We start from the raw sequence: 12,535 nt of genomic DNA on the forward strand, positions 1-12,535 counted from the left end.
GGGAGGGTCATTTTGAGAAACACCAGCTGCTCCACCAAACCATGATTAAAGGAGGTGTGGTGAGGTGTCACAACATGCCCAGAAATGGTCCCTTGGAACACTGGTTAGAGTACAGGACAGGTGTTCCCAGACAACTGTGGCCAGATCCTGCCACATCTGACTGTGGCTCCACATCCTCAGCAAGATAGGCAGTCACAAAGGCCTAAGTGCTAGCTGCCTGATGGTGGGGACTGGTGTCTCTGGACCCCACCATAGAAGCCATGACCTTGGCACATATTGAGAGTGCCTATGGTGGAGGAGGAGACTAGCTTGTGGATGACATGCTGGCACAGGACAGTGGATCTCCCTCTTCCATTTCCATCACCTGTGCCCTTCTGCCTCCAGGACTCTCTTCACCAGGACCTCCACACAGTGATCTAGGGTTTTGCTGCCACATATGCTCCCTTTCACCCTCAGGTCACACACAGCCACCAACACATGGACAGTACTGAACTGAAACAGATATAGCTATTTGATGCCCTCCTTCAGCTGCTAAACCAGTGCCTGCACCTCTGGTGACAGCAGCATGCCGCAGCCAGGAACATTGATCCCTAGAACTTGTGCATGTCTTTTTCAAGTTCCCTCACTACAGGGATAACATGGCTCAGGAAGGCATCACCACTGCTGAGGCTCTCAAATAAGGGCTTGAGTACTACAAGATCCTGGAGATGGTGTCCCATACAACTTTGTTAAGTGGGCCACTGATCCCAATCTCCCCATGGAAGGCCATCTCATGGATGGCCTTCAGTTGTTCAGCCAGCCTTTTGAGTATCAGGTATGTGGAGTTCCACTGAGTCTCCACATCCTACATGATTTTGTGTGCAGCTCTGGCTGTTTGTTGGGCAGCATCATGCCCCAATTGATGCTGTGGTGGAAGTAGCCTGCCAACTTCCTGCATTTCTAAATCAGGTGGCTGGTTGTGATGGCACCATGACTGGCAGCCCTGTCACTATGAGATGCAGCTTGTGTGTCACACAGTGGATGCCAACAAAGTTAGCATCACATACAGGCTTGTTCATCTCTGCCCCATTGTCAGTGACCACGAACTTGTGGGTGAGCTTGCCCTGCCCAACGAACCACCCCTGCACCATGCAGTTCATGGCCCCCCATGATCTCTGTTGCTGTGTGGAACTCATCCATCACCTCAGCTTGAAGGAGATCCGACCAGCAGCCTAACTGGTCACACCAGTGCCCTTTGAGGGAGAGGTAGGCATGATGTCCACTCCAGCTGCTCCAGATGTTTGAGTTGAAGTGTAAGGCCACCTGTGGACCTGCCTTGCACAGCTCCTCACTCAAGTACTCCCTGTATGCCTGATACAGGGAGGGCACCACCGTCCTGCTGAAGGAGGTGTGTGCAGGCACTTTGTACAATGGGGCCATGAGCACTGAACATAGGCTGCTCAACAAATAAGAAGGGCTGGCCATCAACAGCAAGCATCTCCCCAGTACTCTGGGTGACCTCACTCACCTTGGGAACATACCTTCCTGTGTGCCCACCTTTCCCCCACTGTTCCAGGGTGGAGTGCCTCTGTTTTGGGGGAACAGGGGCTTTGGAGCAAGAGGGGGACTTCCCTATGGGCACACTCCCACTGGTGCCAGGCTGAAGAGGAGTAAGGGCAAGGGGGTGGTGCCTGCAGAGATGCATCAGCTTGTTGTCCTAGCTCCCTTGTCCTAGCTTGTTTTGGCTCAGCAGTGCATGCAGGTAGCATATATGGAATCCTCTGCCAGCTCAAAATGATCCCAGACCACATCACCCCATCACTGGGTGTGGGTGCATGTGCGGATGCTGCCTTTTCCCCCTCCTCAGCATGCAGAGACACAGCAACAGGAGGTGTGAACTCAGCTGAGCCATTTGGCTTCACAACCTCAACCTCCTCCAAAGTGCCTTCTGGGGAAGGACACCTGGCTGTAGGGGAAATTTGAGGGGTATGGAGCACAAACTCAAATGATTCCCCGTCCTTCCCCAAAATTTCCCTTGCTATGGCACTCAGATCCAGATCCAGATCCAGATCCAGGTCTTCCTCAGGCACCAGAAGGCTTAGACAGGGAATTGATATTGGGATGGAGGAGACTGCACTAGTGCTGCTTGTTTTTGTAATGGTGGTGGTGCTTGGCATTTTTGTTATTATGGGAGGTGCTATTGTAGGGGATGCAGACACTGCTCCCATCTACTTGGTGCCACTATCAGCATAAGTGACATGGCTGCTAGTTGCTGGAAAGAGACTGTGTGTAAGTTTTGGGGGAGGGGAGACTTAGAGCTCTCCCTCTACCCCCTCTTCTGCCCTGGTCAGAAGAGTGGTCACCCTCCTTTCCAGTATGTTTCATGTTTGGTGTGATGGAAAATCTGTGTGTGTTTCTGTAATGCAATATATGTATTTATGTTATATATAACTATATGGTCTGTAAAGATGTTGTGCTTTCCTGCAGAGTCAATGCAGACTGTCAGGGAAAACACAGATTTCTTTTATATGGAGAAAGAATTACAGAGAATAACACAAAACAAAAAGAGGATGTTGGGGGAGGAATAAATTGAAAGCAATGGATTAGGAAAGGATTTTAGGGTATTTCAGAAAGCATTGGACCACACTTCCTAGGAACAGACTAGCAAGTAGGAAGTGAGGGCCTTCCTGATGCTGCTGGAGAACACAGCTCAGTAAGCTGACAAAGGCACAGCTGACAAAGCTTATTTCAAACAATGCTTTTATGCTCCTTCTTTGTCTGTCTCCCAGAACACTGGGATTGGAAGGGACCTGAGAGAAGGATCAGTGACTGGCAACCTAGAAATGTCAATATCAAAGCAGTCCTTCCCCACTCTTCCCCCTCCCTCTCCTTAGTTAGTATTTCCCTGCAAGCTTGGCTTCACAACTCGAAACTCTTTGAAATTTTTAAAACTTTTCAAGTTCCCTCATTTGACTTTGAAGCTGTTTTGAAGCCTTGTGTTTTGTTTTGGTTTCAGAGTTTTGAGCTCAAAACATGTTGAAGCACCTTCAAAATGAAACATCCGTTGAAATTTTGCACAGCCCTAGTCCCCTTCCATTCCCATCTTTTTGTCAAAAGCCCCCTAACCTGGGTGTGTGTTAAGAACTGATTACCAAAGATAATTAACTGCACTGATTATCCCCTGGCCTTTGGTAGTGGTATCTACTACCACTGAAAGAAAGGATCAATAGGGAATGGAGTGAAAATGAAAACCACACCCATAAGTCTTACAGCTAACTCTCAGAATACAGTGGCCTTTGTACACATCACATTTTTTGCCCTTTTTTGTGATGCAATGACATGACTTATTTGCATGAGTGGGTTTTCCAGATGCTTTAAAAGTATTTCTGGTGCATGAAAGTCAAGATCTTCCAATGTAGCTTAGCTTGACTGGCTCTGAATTAAAGCTTTGCATCCACAGATTCATTGCATGCCAACACAAAGGCACTCAAAGGTGTGTGATAAGCCTCTTTGCCCACCAGATTGCACCGCTACTTTTTTGTAGTTCACCCCTTTGAATTGCTTCAACTTTTGAATTGCTTCTGTTTTTTTTTTCCCCCTTGTGCCATTTGCTGGCTCCATGCTCCCACAGCTGTGTGGCAGGGCACAGGTTGGGGGTTTCTGGGGTGGGAGGGGCAGTGCTGGACTGTCCTGCTCTCCTGCAGCACTGGCCAGGGACTGGGCTTAATTTGAAAACCAAGTAGGTGCAAACACTGATGCTATGCTCCAAAATAACAAGTATAAAATTTCTAAACCTATTTAATTTAATGAGGATTAAACCCCGTGGTGAGTACAGGTGCCCTGTACTACAAAAAAAAGTTCAGATATTTTTATCTAATAGCAAAACTTACACATTAAAATAGCAATTATTGGGAAATTCTGAAGGCTCGCTGCTCCATATACTTTCAACAGAAAAAGAAAACAGCCTGATACCTAACAAGGATGAAGGAGAAAAGGAAACAGATTGTTCTTGTTTCTAAAACACAGGGAGGCCTGCAAGGTGTTTCTGATGTTTTCATTGAATTGTACAAGTGAAAAAACAGTTTCATTTTATTTGAATTATGGCATAAGAGAAAAGGCTAGTGAATCTTTAAGAAGGGCATGAAAGAAAGTTCATCATTTACTGCCTGGAAACTTTCCTTAGGAAAAAAAAAATGAAGCATGTACATTATGGGCATTTGTACACATGTATGCGATGCAGTACCGGGTGCTTTTAAAAGTGCCCAGTGCTGCATCAGGTACATTTGTAAAAATAGCAAAAAGCACATCAGTGCTGAGAACATGGTGATAGTGAACTTTTGAAATAAAACACATCAATGGTATGTGCACTGCCACCATTTTCTCAGTGTTGGTGTGCATTTTGCCGTTTATACAAATGTGTGTGATACAGTGCCAAGCGCATCAATTTGCATGCTCTGCAAAGTCAATTGATTGAGTCTTCTCTGATGTACTGGATTTCCGATGCTTGTATGTATGTAAGTGCCCTATGGCCCAAAAAGAGCCCACACCATTCAGAGCCAAATGCTTCTCTGCATCTAACATAGCACTGTGACTACCTGGGAAGAGCACTTCCATAAACCCTTGGTGGCTCATCCCTGACCTGATTAGTAAGTTTACTTGGGTTATGTTATTACAGTAATGGTTAAGCAAATTGGGTAGTGTTTCCACATGCCCAGTAAATACAGTGGAAGACCTCACCTTTAGAACTCTATCAGGTAATGACCCAATTTTGGCAAGAGGTACTATGTTGCTTATATAACCAGATTCATGCCAAAACTAATGTGAGGCCATCAGGAATAGTTACATTGTTTTTGAGGTAACAAGAGTTATGATTAGTGTGCTTATTGATTGATGACTTTCTGGGAAGAAAGATTAGATGATGGATGATTGGCAGTGGAGGTGCGGGTGAATCTCTTAGAAGGAAGCTTCACTCAAGAGGTTGGGGTTTTTTTTATCTGGGTTATCTATGTGGTGTGAAGTTAGTGTGTGTTGTCATTGATGCCTCTCCGGTCAAGAAGTGAGGAGGCTTCCCAGAGGTCATAGGCTGATGCTATGGACCATCTATCCCACCAGGAATAGACACCACAGCAAGGGTAGTGTATCCTCATCTCTAATGAAAAGAGAAAAGTGTCTGAAAAGGGAAAGAAACCTCTGTGGATTGGTTGGGGTGAAAGAGATTTTGGCTCACTTGAGCTGCTAGCCTATCCATGACTGCAGCTGCTGTCACTGAGACAGTAACATAGTTAATAGTTGAGTGAGACAGTGATTTGCTTTCTATTTTGTTCATTACTGTTCTGATTGTTACCTGTTAGCTGTGTATCTGTCATGTTCTTTCTTATATTTCCATATTACTAGCCTATTCCATCCACATACATCTTAATAATGTTCATAGGTACAGTAAAAAATAAGACTACCATTGGCCATGTTTGAGCTCTACATATCAGCATCAATATTCCTATGTTGTTACATAGCTGCTCTTTGCCTTAAAGGGTCCTCCATACTCTAAAGTTATCTAACCCAACTGTATTCCCTGTCGCTTTCCCTATTCTTTTATTTCCACCTGTGCATTTTGTCTGTTGCTACTAAGCTACTAGGGAAATGGAATTCTTCAATGTTGTCTCCTTGTTCCTGATAAATTGTTAGATTGGTTGCTCATTTTTGCTGCTGGTAGTATCTTGATCTCCGGGGCTGAAACTCTTAGGTCCAGCTCCTCTCCCATTAACTTTTGACTTTTTATCTGCATGTCATTTGTAGTAACTCAGGGCATGAACAGATATTCCCAGGACCCAATCTATGATGACATGGCTTGCTTTAAGCTGTATGATTGTAGATCGTGTCCCCCATGTGTGCTGGTGCTGATGCTGAAAGCTGTGCTGGGAATGAGATTTAAGTAAGTCAGGATGGAAGGAGGGCTGGATGATATCTTGGGGGTGGCAGGCTACTTGGTTTGTGCAGGGGGGTTGGTAGATTCATGGCAGGGGGGTGTTATTTGTTTGGGGATTGGGGTGTCAGGGTACTAAAAATAGCCCATTCAAGGTGGGAATGAGGGATAGGAAAAATGCTGTCCTAGGGCTTGGACAAGCAGCTGGGCTTTCTGAGCCCTAGAGTATGTATACACATTAAGGGTGTGCAGAGTGGGCCATATTTGATTCAGATTCAGATTCAGCCCGATTTGGGGGACAGTGATTCCATTAATTAGGCTGAATCCAAATCTGAAGATTCAATGCCAATTCAGGGAATCAGCGATTCAGCCATAGACACAGCTTTAAATGTTTTTTCTACATACCTTGAGGTACCAGCCATGACTTATGAATGCTGAGAAAGTGGGGTGGATGGAGTGTCCCACAGGAGTGTGTGTCAGGGGGTGTGTGCTCAGTTGTGGACTCCTGCCACATGTCAATTGGCTGCAGGGGGACCCTGGATGCCGCCCCCCAAGAGATACCAATTGCCAAGCCGTGGGTGGGGAGATTCCCCTGTGCACTCCATGGCAGACTCATAAGTGGACTGGAAGTGCTTCTGATCCACTGCTGAGCATGCTGGAGACTCCCCCCCTCCCACTCCCATGGGATGCTTCATCTGCTCCACCATCTCAGCAGTCATGATGAGCCACCTGGTACCTAAAAAACATATAAAACTGTGTTTATATCCAAATAATTGAATCTCTTCAAATCAATTTGGAGGGTCCCAATTCAGAGAGGGTTTCAATTTGATTTGGAGAGATTAAAGGGTCCACTGAATTGATTTGGATTTGGAGATTTGGCTGCTAAATTGGGCCAAATTTCTGCAAAATTGAATCAGCGACTGAAGCTTCACACAGCCCTAATACACATGAAGTTAAATCAGACATGGGTTAGCCCAGTCTATTTAATGCACTTCCTCATGTGAGCAAAGTTAGATCCTAAGTTAGCCTAATCCAAACTCCCTGCACGTATATAGTTCAGCACTTAGAACAACCTAAACCTAGTTAGGCTGATCCAAGTGTAATGTCTACATGTACCCTGAGAGGAGAACTACATTACAATCTAGTAGAGATTACAGAGACTTGGTGGGACTCCTCACATTGTTGGAATGTAGCCATAGAGGACTACACCCTATGCAAAAGGGACAAAGTAGGGAAGAAAGGTGGAGGTGTATCTCTCTATGTGAGGAAGTACTACACCTCCTTGGAGGCTGATATAGAGTGGCTTGAAAACATCTGGATCTAACTATGGGGGGGGAGGGGCATGGTGAGAGAGAGACCTAACTGTAGGTGTATACTACAAACCACCAAACCAGGGGGAGGAGCTCAATCTGGAGTTCTTGAGAACTGGCAGAGGCCATGTGTGCACAGGACATGGTTATCATGTTTCAATTACCCAGACATCTCTTTGGAGGAACACTCAGCTAAGTTGGAGCAGTCGCATTGCTTTCTGACCTGTATCAAAGAGCTCTATCTCACTCAGGAGGTGCACAGGCCATCCAGAGGTAACAGTGTCCTAGACTTGGCCTTGGCCACAGGAGATGATCTGGTAAGTGACTTTAATATAGAGGGTAGCCTGGGTGACAGCAACCATGAGACCATCATGTTCACTATCCATCACAAGACAGGCAAATCAGCTAGCACGGTTGAAGTTTTGGACTTCAAAAAAGTGAACTTCAACAGGATCAGGGCAATAGTAGGGGAAGCACTGCGGGACAGGGACTGAAGGTGAAAGGGGAGCATAAAGCGTAGTCGTTCCCCAAGGATACAATCCTCAAAACACAAAAGAAGTCCATTTCTATGTGGAGGAAAGGCAGCAGAAGGGCTGGTAAACCCTCTTGGCTTAATAGGGATATCATGTTCTGCTTGAAAAAGAAAAGAGGCATACAAACAATGGGAGCTTGAGACACTATGCAAGGAGGACTATACAACAATGGCCCACACTTGTAGGGAGCAGATTAAAAAGGCTAAGGTGGTGACTGAATGTAACTTAGCAAAGGAAATCAAGGACAATAAGAAGTCCTTTATATATGTAGGTTGTGGTGGGCCAGTATGGGGTGCTCCTGCATTGAGCCACCCACCTCATTGCACCCGACCACCTTTCAGGCTCCGAGTGCCTCCCTAGGGGTGCCTTGCATCTGGATGACCCCCTTCCTGGAGCACACTCGCTATCCTGGGGGTAATGTAAGCTGCCACCACCCTGAGGGGGACCCTCTTAAGCTCTGTGTCCTCGGGAAAACACCAGCCTAATAGTCCAATGGGTACTCAACCCAGTACAAGCACTTGGAGCACTTCTCCAAGTTGGGGACCAAAAAGGAAAGTCTCTCTTAGTCCACAGACCTAAGGGGCCTCTTAGGCATAATTTAGACGCACCCCTCAATAAGTCTCCTACACCAGTCACAAAGGAGAACTTTATTAATTACAGGGGTAAGGTGAAAATAGGGTACAAGATAGAACAATATCATAGAAATCCCATAGAGCAAAACAATCTGGCTGAGGTAGCCTTTTGATCACGCATCTGAGTTACTGCCAGCTATACATCTAACCAGATCTCAAGTAGCTTATTCACAAGCATCATCCAGAGGCTGTTGGAGATTCCCTCTGGAGGCAGGCCATTCCTAGCTCATGAGTTATGGGGGAGAAGGCCAGTTTCAGATGGTAAGGCTCCTCTCTAAATCTGAGTCCCCCGCATGGCTGCTGCCCCCTCCTTCTGGGCAGTCTTAACTTACATAACCCCTGTGACCTCATTCACCTGGTCCAATGGAGGCCAGCACCTGTCGGCTGCCAGCCAACCAATTTGAAATACATTACTAGTTGCCAGGCAGACTCTAGGCCACCAGGTAGATGTCCCTTACCCCGGTAGCTGATACCAGTCATGTAGGCAGAGGGAGCAGGTTTCCCCCTCCCTCAGGAATGTATCCAGCTCAGGTACGTAAAGAGATAGGTTAAAGGTGTGTCTCCTCTGCTGGGCCCATCCTAACCAAATTGTCACAGGGCAGAGATTTTGGGGAGAAACAAGGGTGGCTTCCTGCCACATAGGTAATAGAAGGAAAACAAATGGAAGTGTAGGGCCATTGCTTAACAACTAAGGACAGCTGGCTACTGATACTTAGGAGAAAGCTGAACCCCTGAAAGACTATTTGGATTTGGTATTTCACCAGACTAAGGGGAAAATCATACTAGATAAGTTTCAGAATGGACATGGTAGGACCACTTTTCTACCATTGAAGTTGAGTTGGTGTTTGATCAGTTAGAAAACGTAGATAGTTATAAGGCAGTGGGACCAAATGAACATCATCCAAGAGTGCTGAAGAAGCTGACCAAAGTCATTGCAGGACCTTTGGCAAAACTCTTCCAGAACTTTTAGTGCTCGGGGGAGGCCTCTGAAGTCTGGAAGAGGGCTAATGTTTTGCCCATCTTCAAGAAGAGGAGGAGAGAGGACCCAGGAAACTATAAACCAATTAACCTAACTTTATCACAGGAAAAATACTGGAAAAATTCATTAAAGTGTTTGTGTGTCAGAAGCTTGCAGAAGGTAGGATTCTGAATGACAGCCAGCATGACTTCATTGCAGGCAGGTCTTGTCTTCCTTTTATGACCAGGTAGCACACCATGTAGATAAGAGAGGAGGTCAAAATTGTATAACTAATCTTCCAAAGGATCTTTGATCTGGTGTCCCATGATGTTCTCCTGGCAAAATTGAAGGATTGCGGGCTTTACCACTTGACAGTTAGGTGGGTAGGAAGCTGGCTGTAGGGTAGAATCCAAACAGTTCTAATGAATGGATCTGTGTCATCCTGGTGAGAAGTGGCCAGGGGTTTCCCTCAGGGCTCCACGTTTGGTCCAGTGCTTTTCAACATCTTTATCAATTATTTGGATCTGGGGGTGAAGAGATCACTAGCTAAAGCTCAATGGCAACAAAATGACTAGCACCATGACCGAAAGGGACCTGGGGGTCATAATTGACCATCAAATGAATACAAGCCACTAGTGTGATGCTACAGTTAGCAGAGCAAACAATACACTGGCATGCATCAACCAATGCATCTCAAGAAAAACCAAGGAAGTGATTCTTCTGCTGTACTCAGAATTGACAAGGCCACAGCTGGAGTATTGCATCCAATTCTGGGCACTGCACTTCAACAAGGATGCAGCAAAGCTTGAGAGGGTCCAGAGAAGAGTCACCCATATGATCACAGACTTGTAAGGCAAGCCATATGAAAAAAGGCTGAGGGACTTGGGGACTCTTCAGGCTAAAAAAACAGCAGTCTGAGAAGGGACTTGATAGCAACATACCAAGGGGAATACATCAGCTTATCAGGGGAATATATCAAGGCCTCAGTGAACAACTGTTCACCAGAGTACCCTTGGAGAAAACCAGGAGTAATGACCACAAACTCATGGAAGACTATTAAAGGCTTAACACTAGGAAAAACTTCTTCACAGTTAGGATGTCCAGACTGTGGAATAAACTCCCTTTGGAGGTGGTACAATCACATACCCTGGAAATCTTCAAGAGGAGACTGGGGTCACCTGACCTCAGTTGTTTTTCCTGCCTAGTACAAGAGGGCTGGACCCAATTATCTTGTGAGATCCCTTCCAGCCCCTTCATACTCTATGAATCCACATCATCTATAAAATCAGGGTCTTCCAATTTGTCAGTGTCAGGGAGTCATTCACTCAGCTTCCCTACCTAGGTCAGTCAGCTCAGGCATTTAAAACCATTTTTATTCTTCTTAGAGAGGCTTCACAGTCCTAATAAAAACAAATCAACCCAAACAAGGGAAAACAAACAAACAAGAAAACAAGTAAGCAAGCAAACGCAGAACCTGCTTTGGGCAGTGCCCAGAATTGGATGCAAGCAAGCAAGCAAACGCAGAACCTGCTTTGGGCAGCAGGAGAAGCAGATGGAATTGTTATTACACTGTTGTTTTTTTATTGTCAGTAGCATAGATATATTTGGGTAGCCCACTGAAGAATACAGCTGCAAGAATTCAAAAATAGTATTTCATGGAAAGATGCATTTATTTTAGTGAAACCTGACAATTTTTCTGAAGTACTGATCAAAGCTATTGCATTTCTGAAATAAATATTGTGGAAAGAAAATTCACTTGTACACAGAGCATTTCAATAATAAAGAAGTTTTACAATCACTCCAGCCCCTTTGCTGATTGCCAACTCCTGTTTCTAATGCTAATGTGCCTTTAACGTGATGCACAGTAGACTAATTGTATTATACATTAGCAATTTTCACTGTGATGCACTAATGCGCAGTAGTGCAGTAGTCTCCTGTGATTTTAGCATCATCTGTAGACATGCCCTGTTAATTGTTATCCTGTTAGTATTGTGCTTATCCACTCATTTTCAATGCCTCTAGGTCTATAGCAAAAGCAGCAGTGTAACAATATTAAAACGTATGCCAAATCATTGTCCAAATTGTTGCAGATAATTTTCTCACCATGTTCATAATCCTATGGCAGCATTCTGCAATCTTTCTCCTCCTACATAAGGCACCGTAAAACAAGAAAAGATTATTGTAAACCTTTTCTTCCTGTATCAAACAAGCACTGTAATCTTCTCTCTATATCAAAGTAAATGTCTATCTATAAATATAGTTTCATAGTTTCATAGTTAGTAGGGTTGGAAGGCACCTGAGCAGATCATGGAGTCCAAACCCCTGCCATGGCAGGAAAGAGAACTGGGGTCAAACAACCCCAGTAAGGTCTCCATCTAGCCTCCTCTTAAAGACCCCCAGGGTAGGAGCCAGCACCACTTCTCTTGGAAGTTGGTTCCAGATCCTAGCCGCCCTGTCCGTGAAGTACCATCTCCCGATGTCTAGCTTAAATCTATCCTCTGCCAGCTTGTGACCATTATTCCTAGTCACTCCTGGTAGTGCTCGGGGGAACAGGGACTTCCCCAATGCCTACTGGTCCCCACTGACTAGTTTGTAACAGGCCACTAGATCCCCCCTCAGCCTTCTCTTGTGGAGGCTGAATAGGTTCAGGTCCCGTAGCCTCTCCTCACAGGGCCTTCCCTGCTGCCCCCTGAACATGTGAGTGGCCCTCCTCTGGACCCTCTCCGTGTTGTCCACATCACTCCTGAAGTGTGGCACCCAGAACTGAACACAGTACTCCAGCTGCAGCCTGACCAGTGCTGCATAGAGGGGGAGGATTACCTCCTTGGATCTCCTTGAGATGCATCTGTGGATGCATGACAAGGTGTGGTTGGCCTTCCTGAATGCATCCCCACACTGCCAGACCATGTTCATCTTGGCATCGATGTTGATTCCAAGATCCTTTTCTGCCTCTGTACTGATGAGAAGGGAGTTCCCCAGCCTGTAGGTGCTGGTTCTTCCTCCCCAGGTGCATCACCTTGCACTTCTCAGTGTTGAATCCCATCCTATTCTCATCCGCCCACCCTTGTAACCTGTCTAGGTCTAATGGTAGCCTATTCCTTCCTTCTAGCGTGCCCACATCCCCCCACATCTTAGTGTCATCAGCAAATTTGAACAGGGTGCTTTTTACCCCCTCATCCAATTCACTGATGAAGATGTTGAAC

This window comes from Crocodylus porosus, unplaced genomic scaffold (genome assembly GCF_001723895.1).
Source record: "Crocodylus porosus isolate Cpor-Errol unplaced genomic scaffold, CroPor_comp1, whole genome shotgun sequence".
NCBI classification, from domain to species: domain Eukaryota; kingdom Metazoa; phylum Chordata; order Crocodylia; family Crocodylidae; genus Crocodylus; species Crocodylus porosus.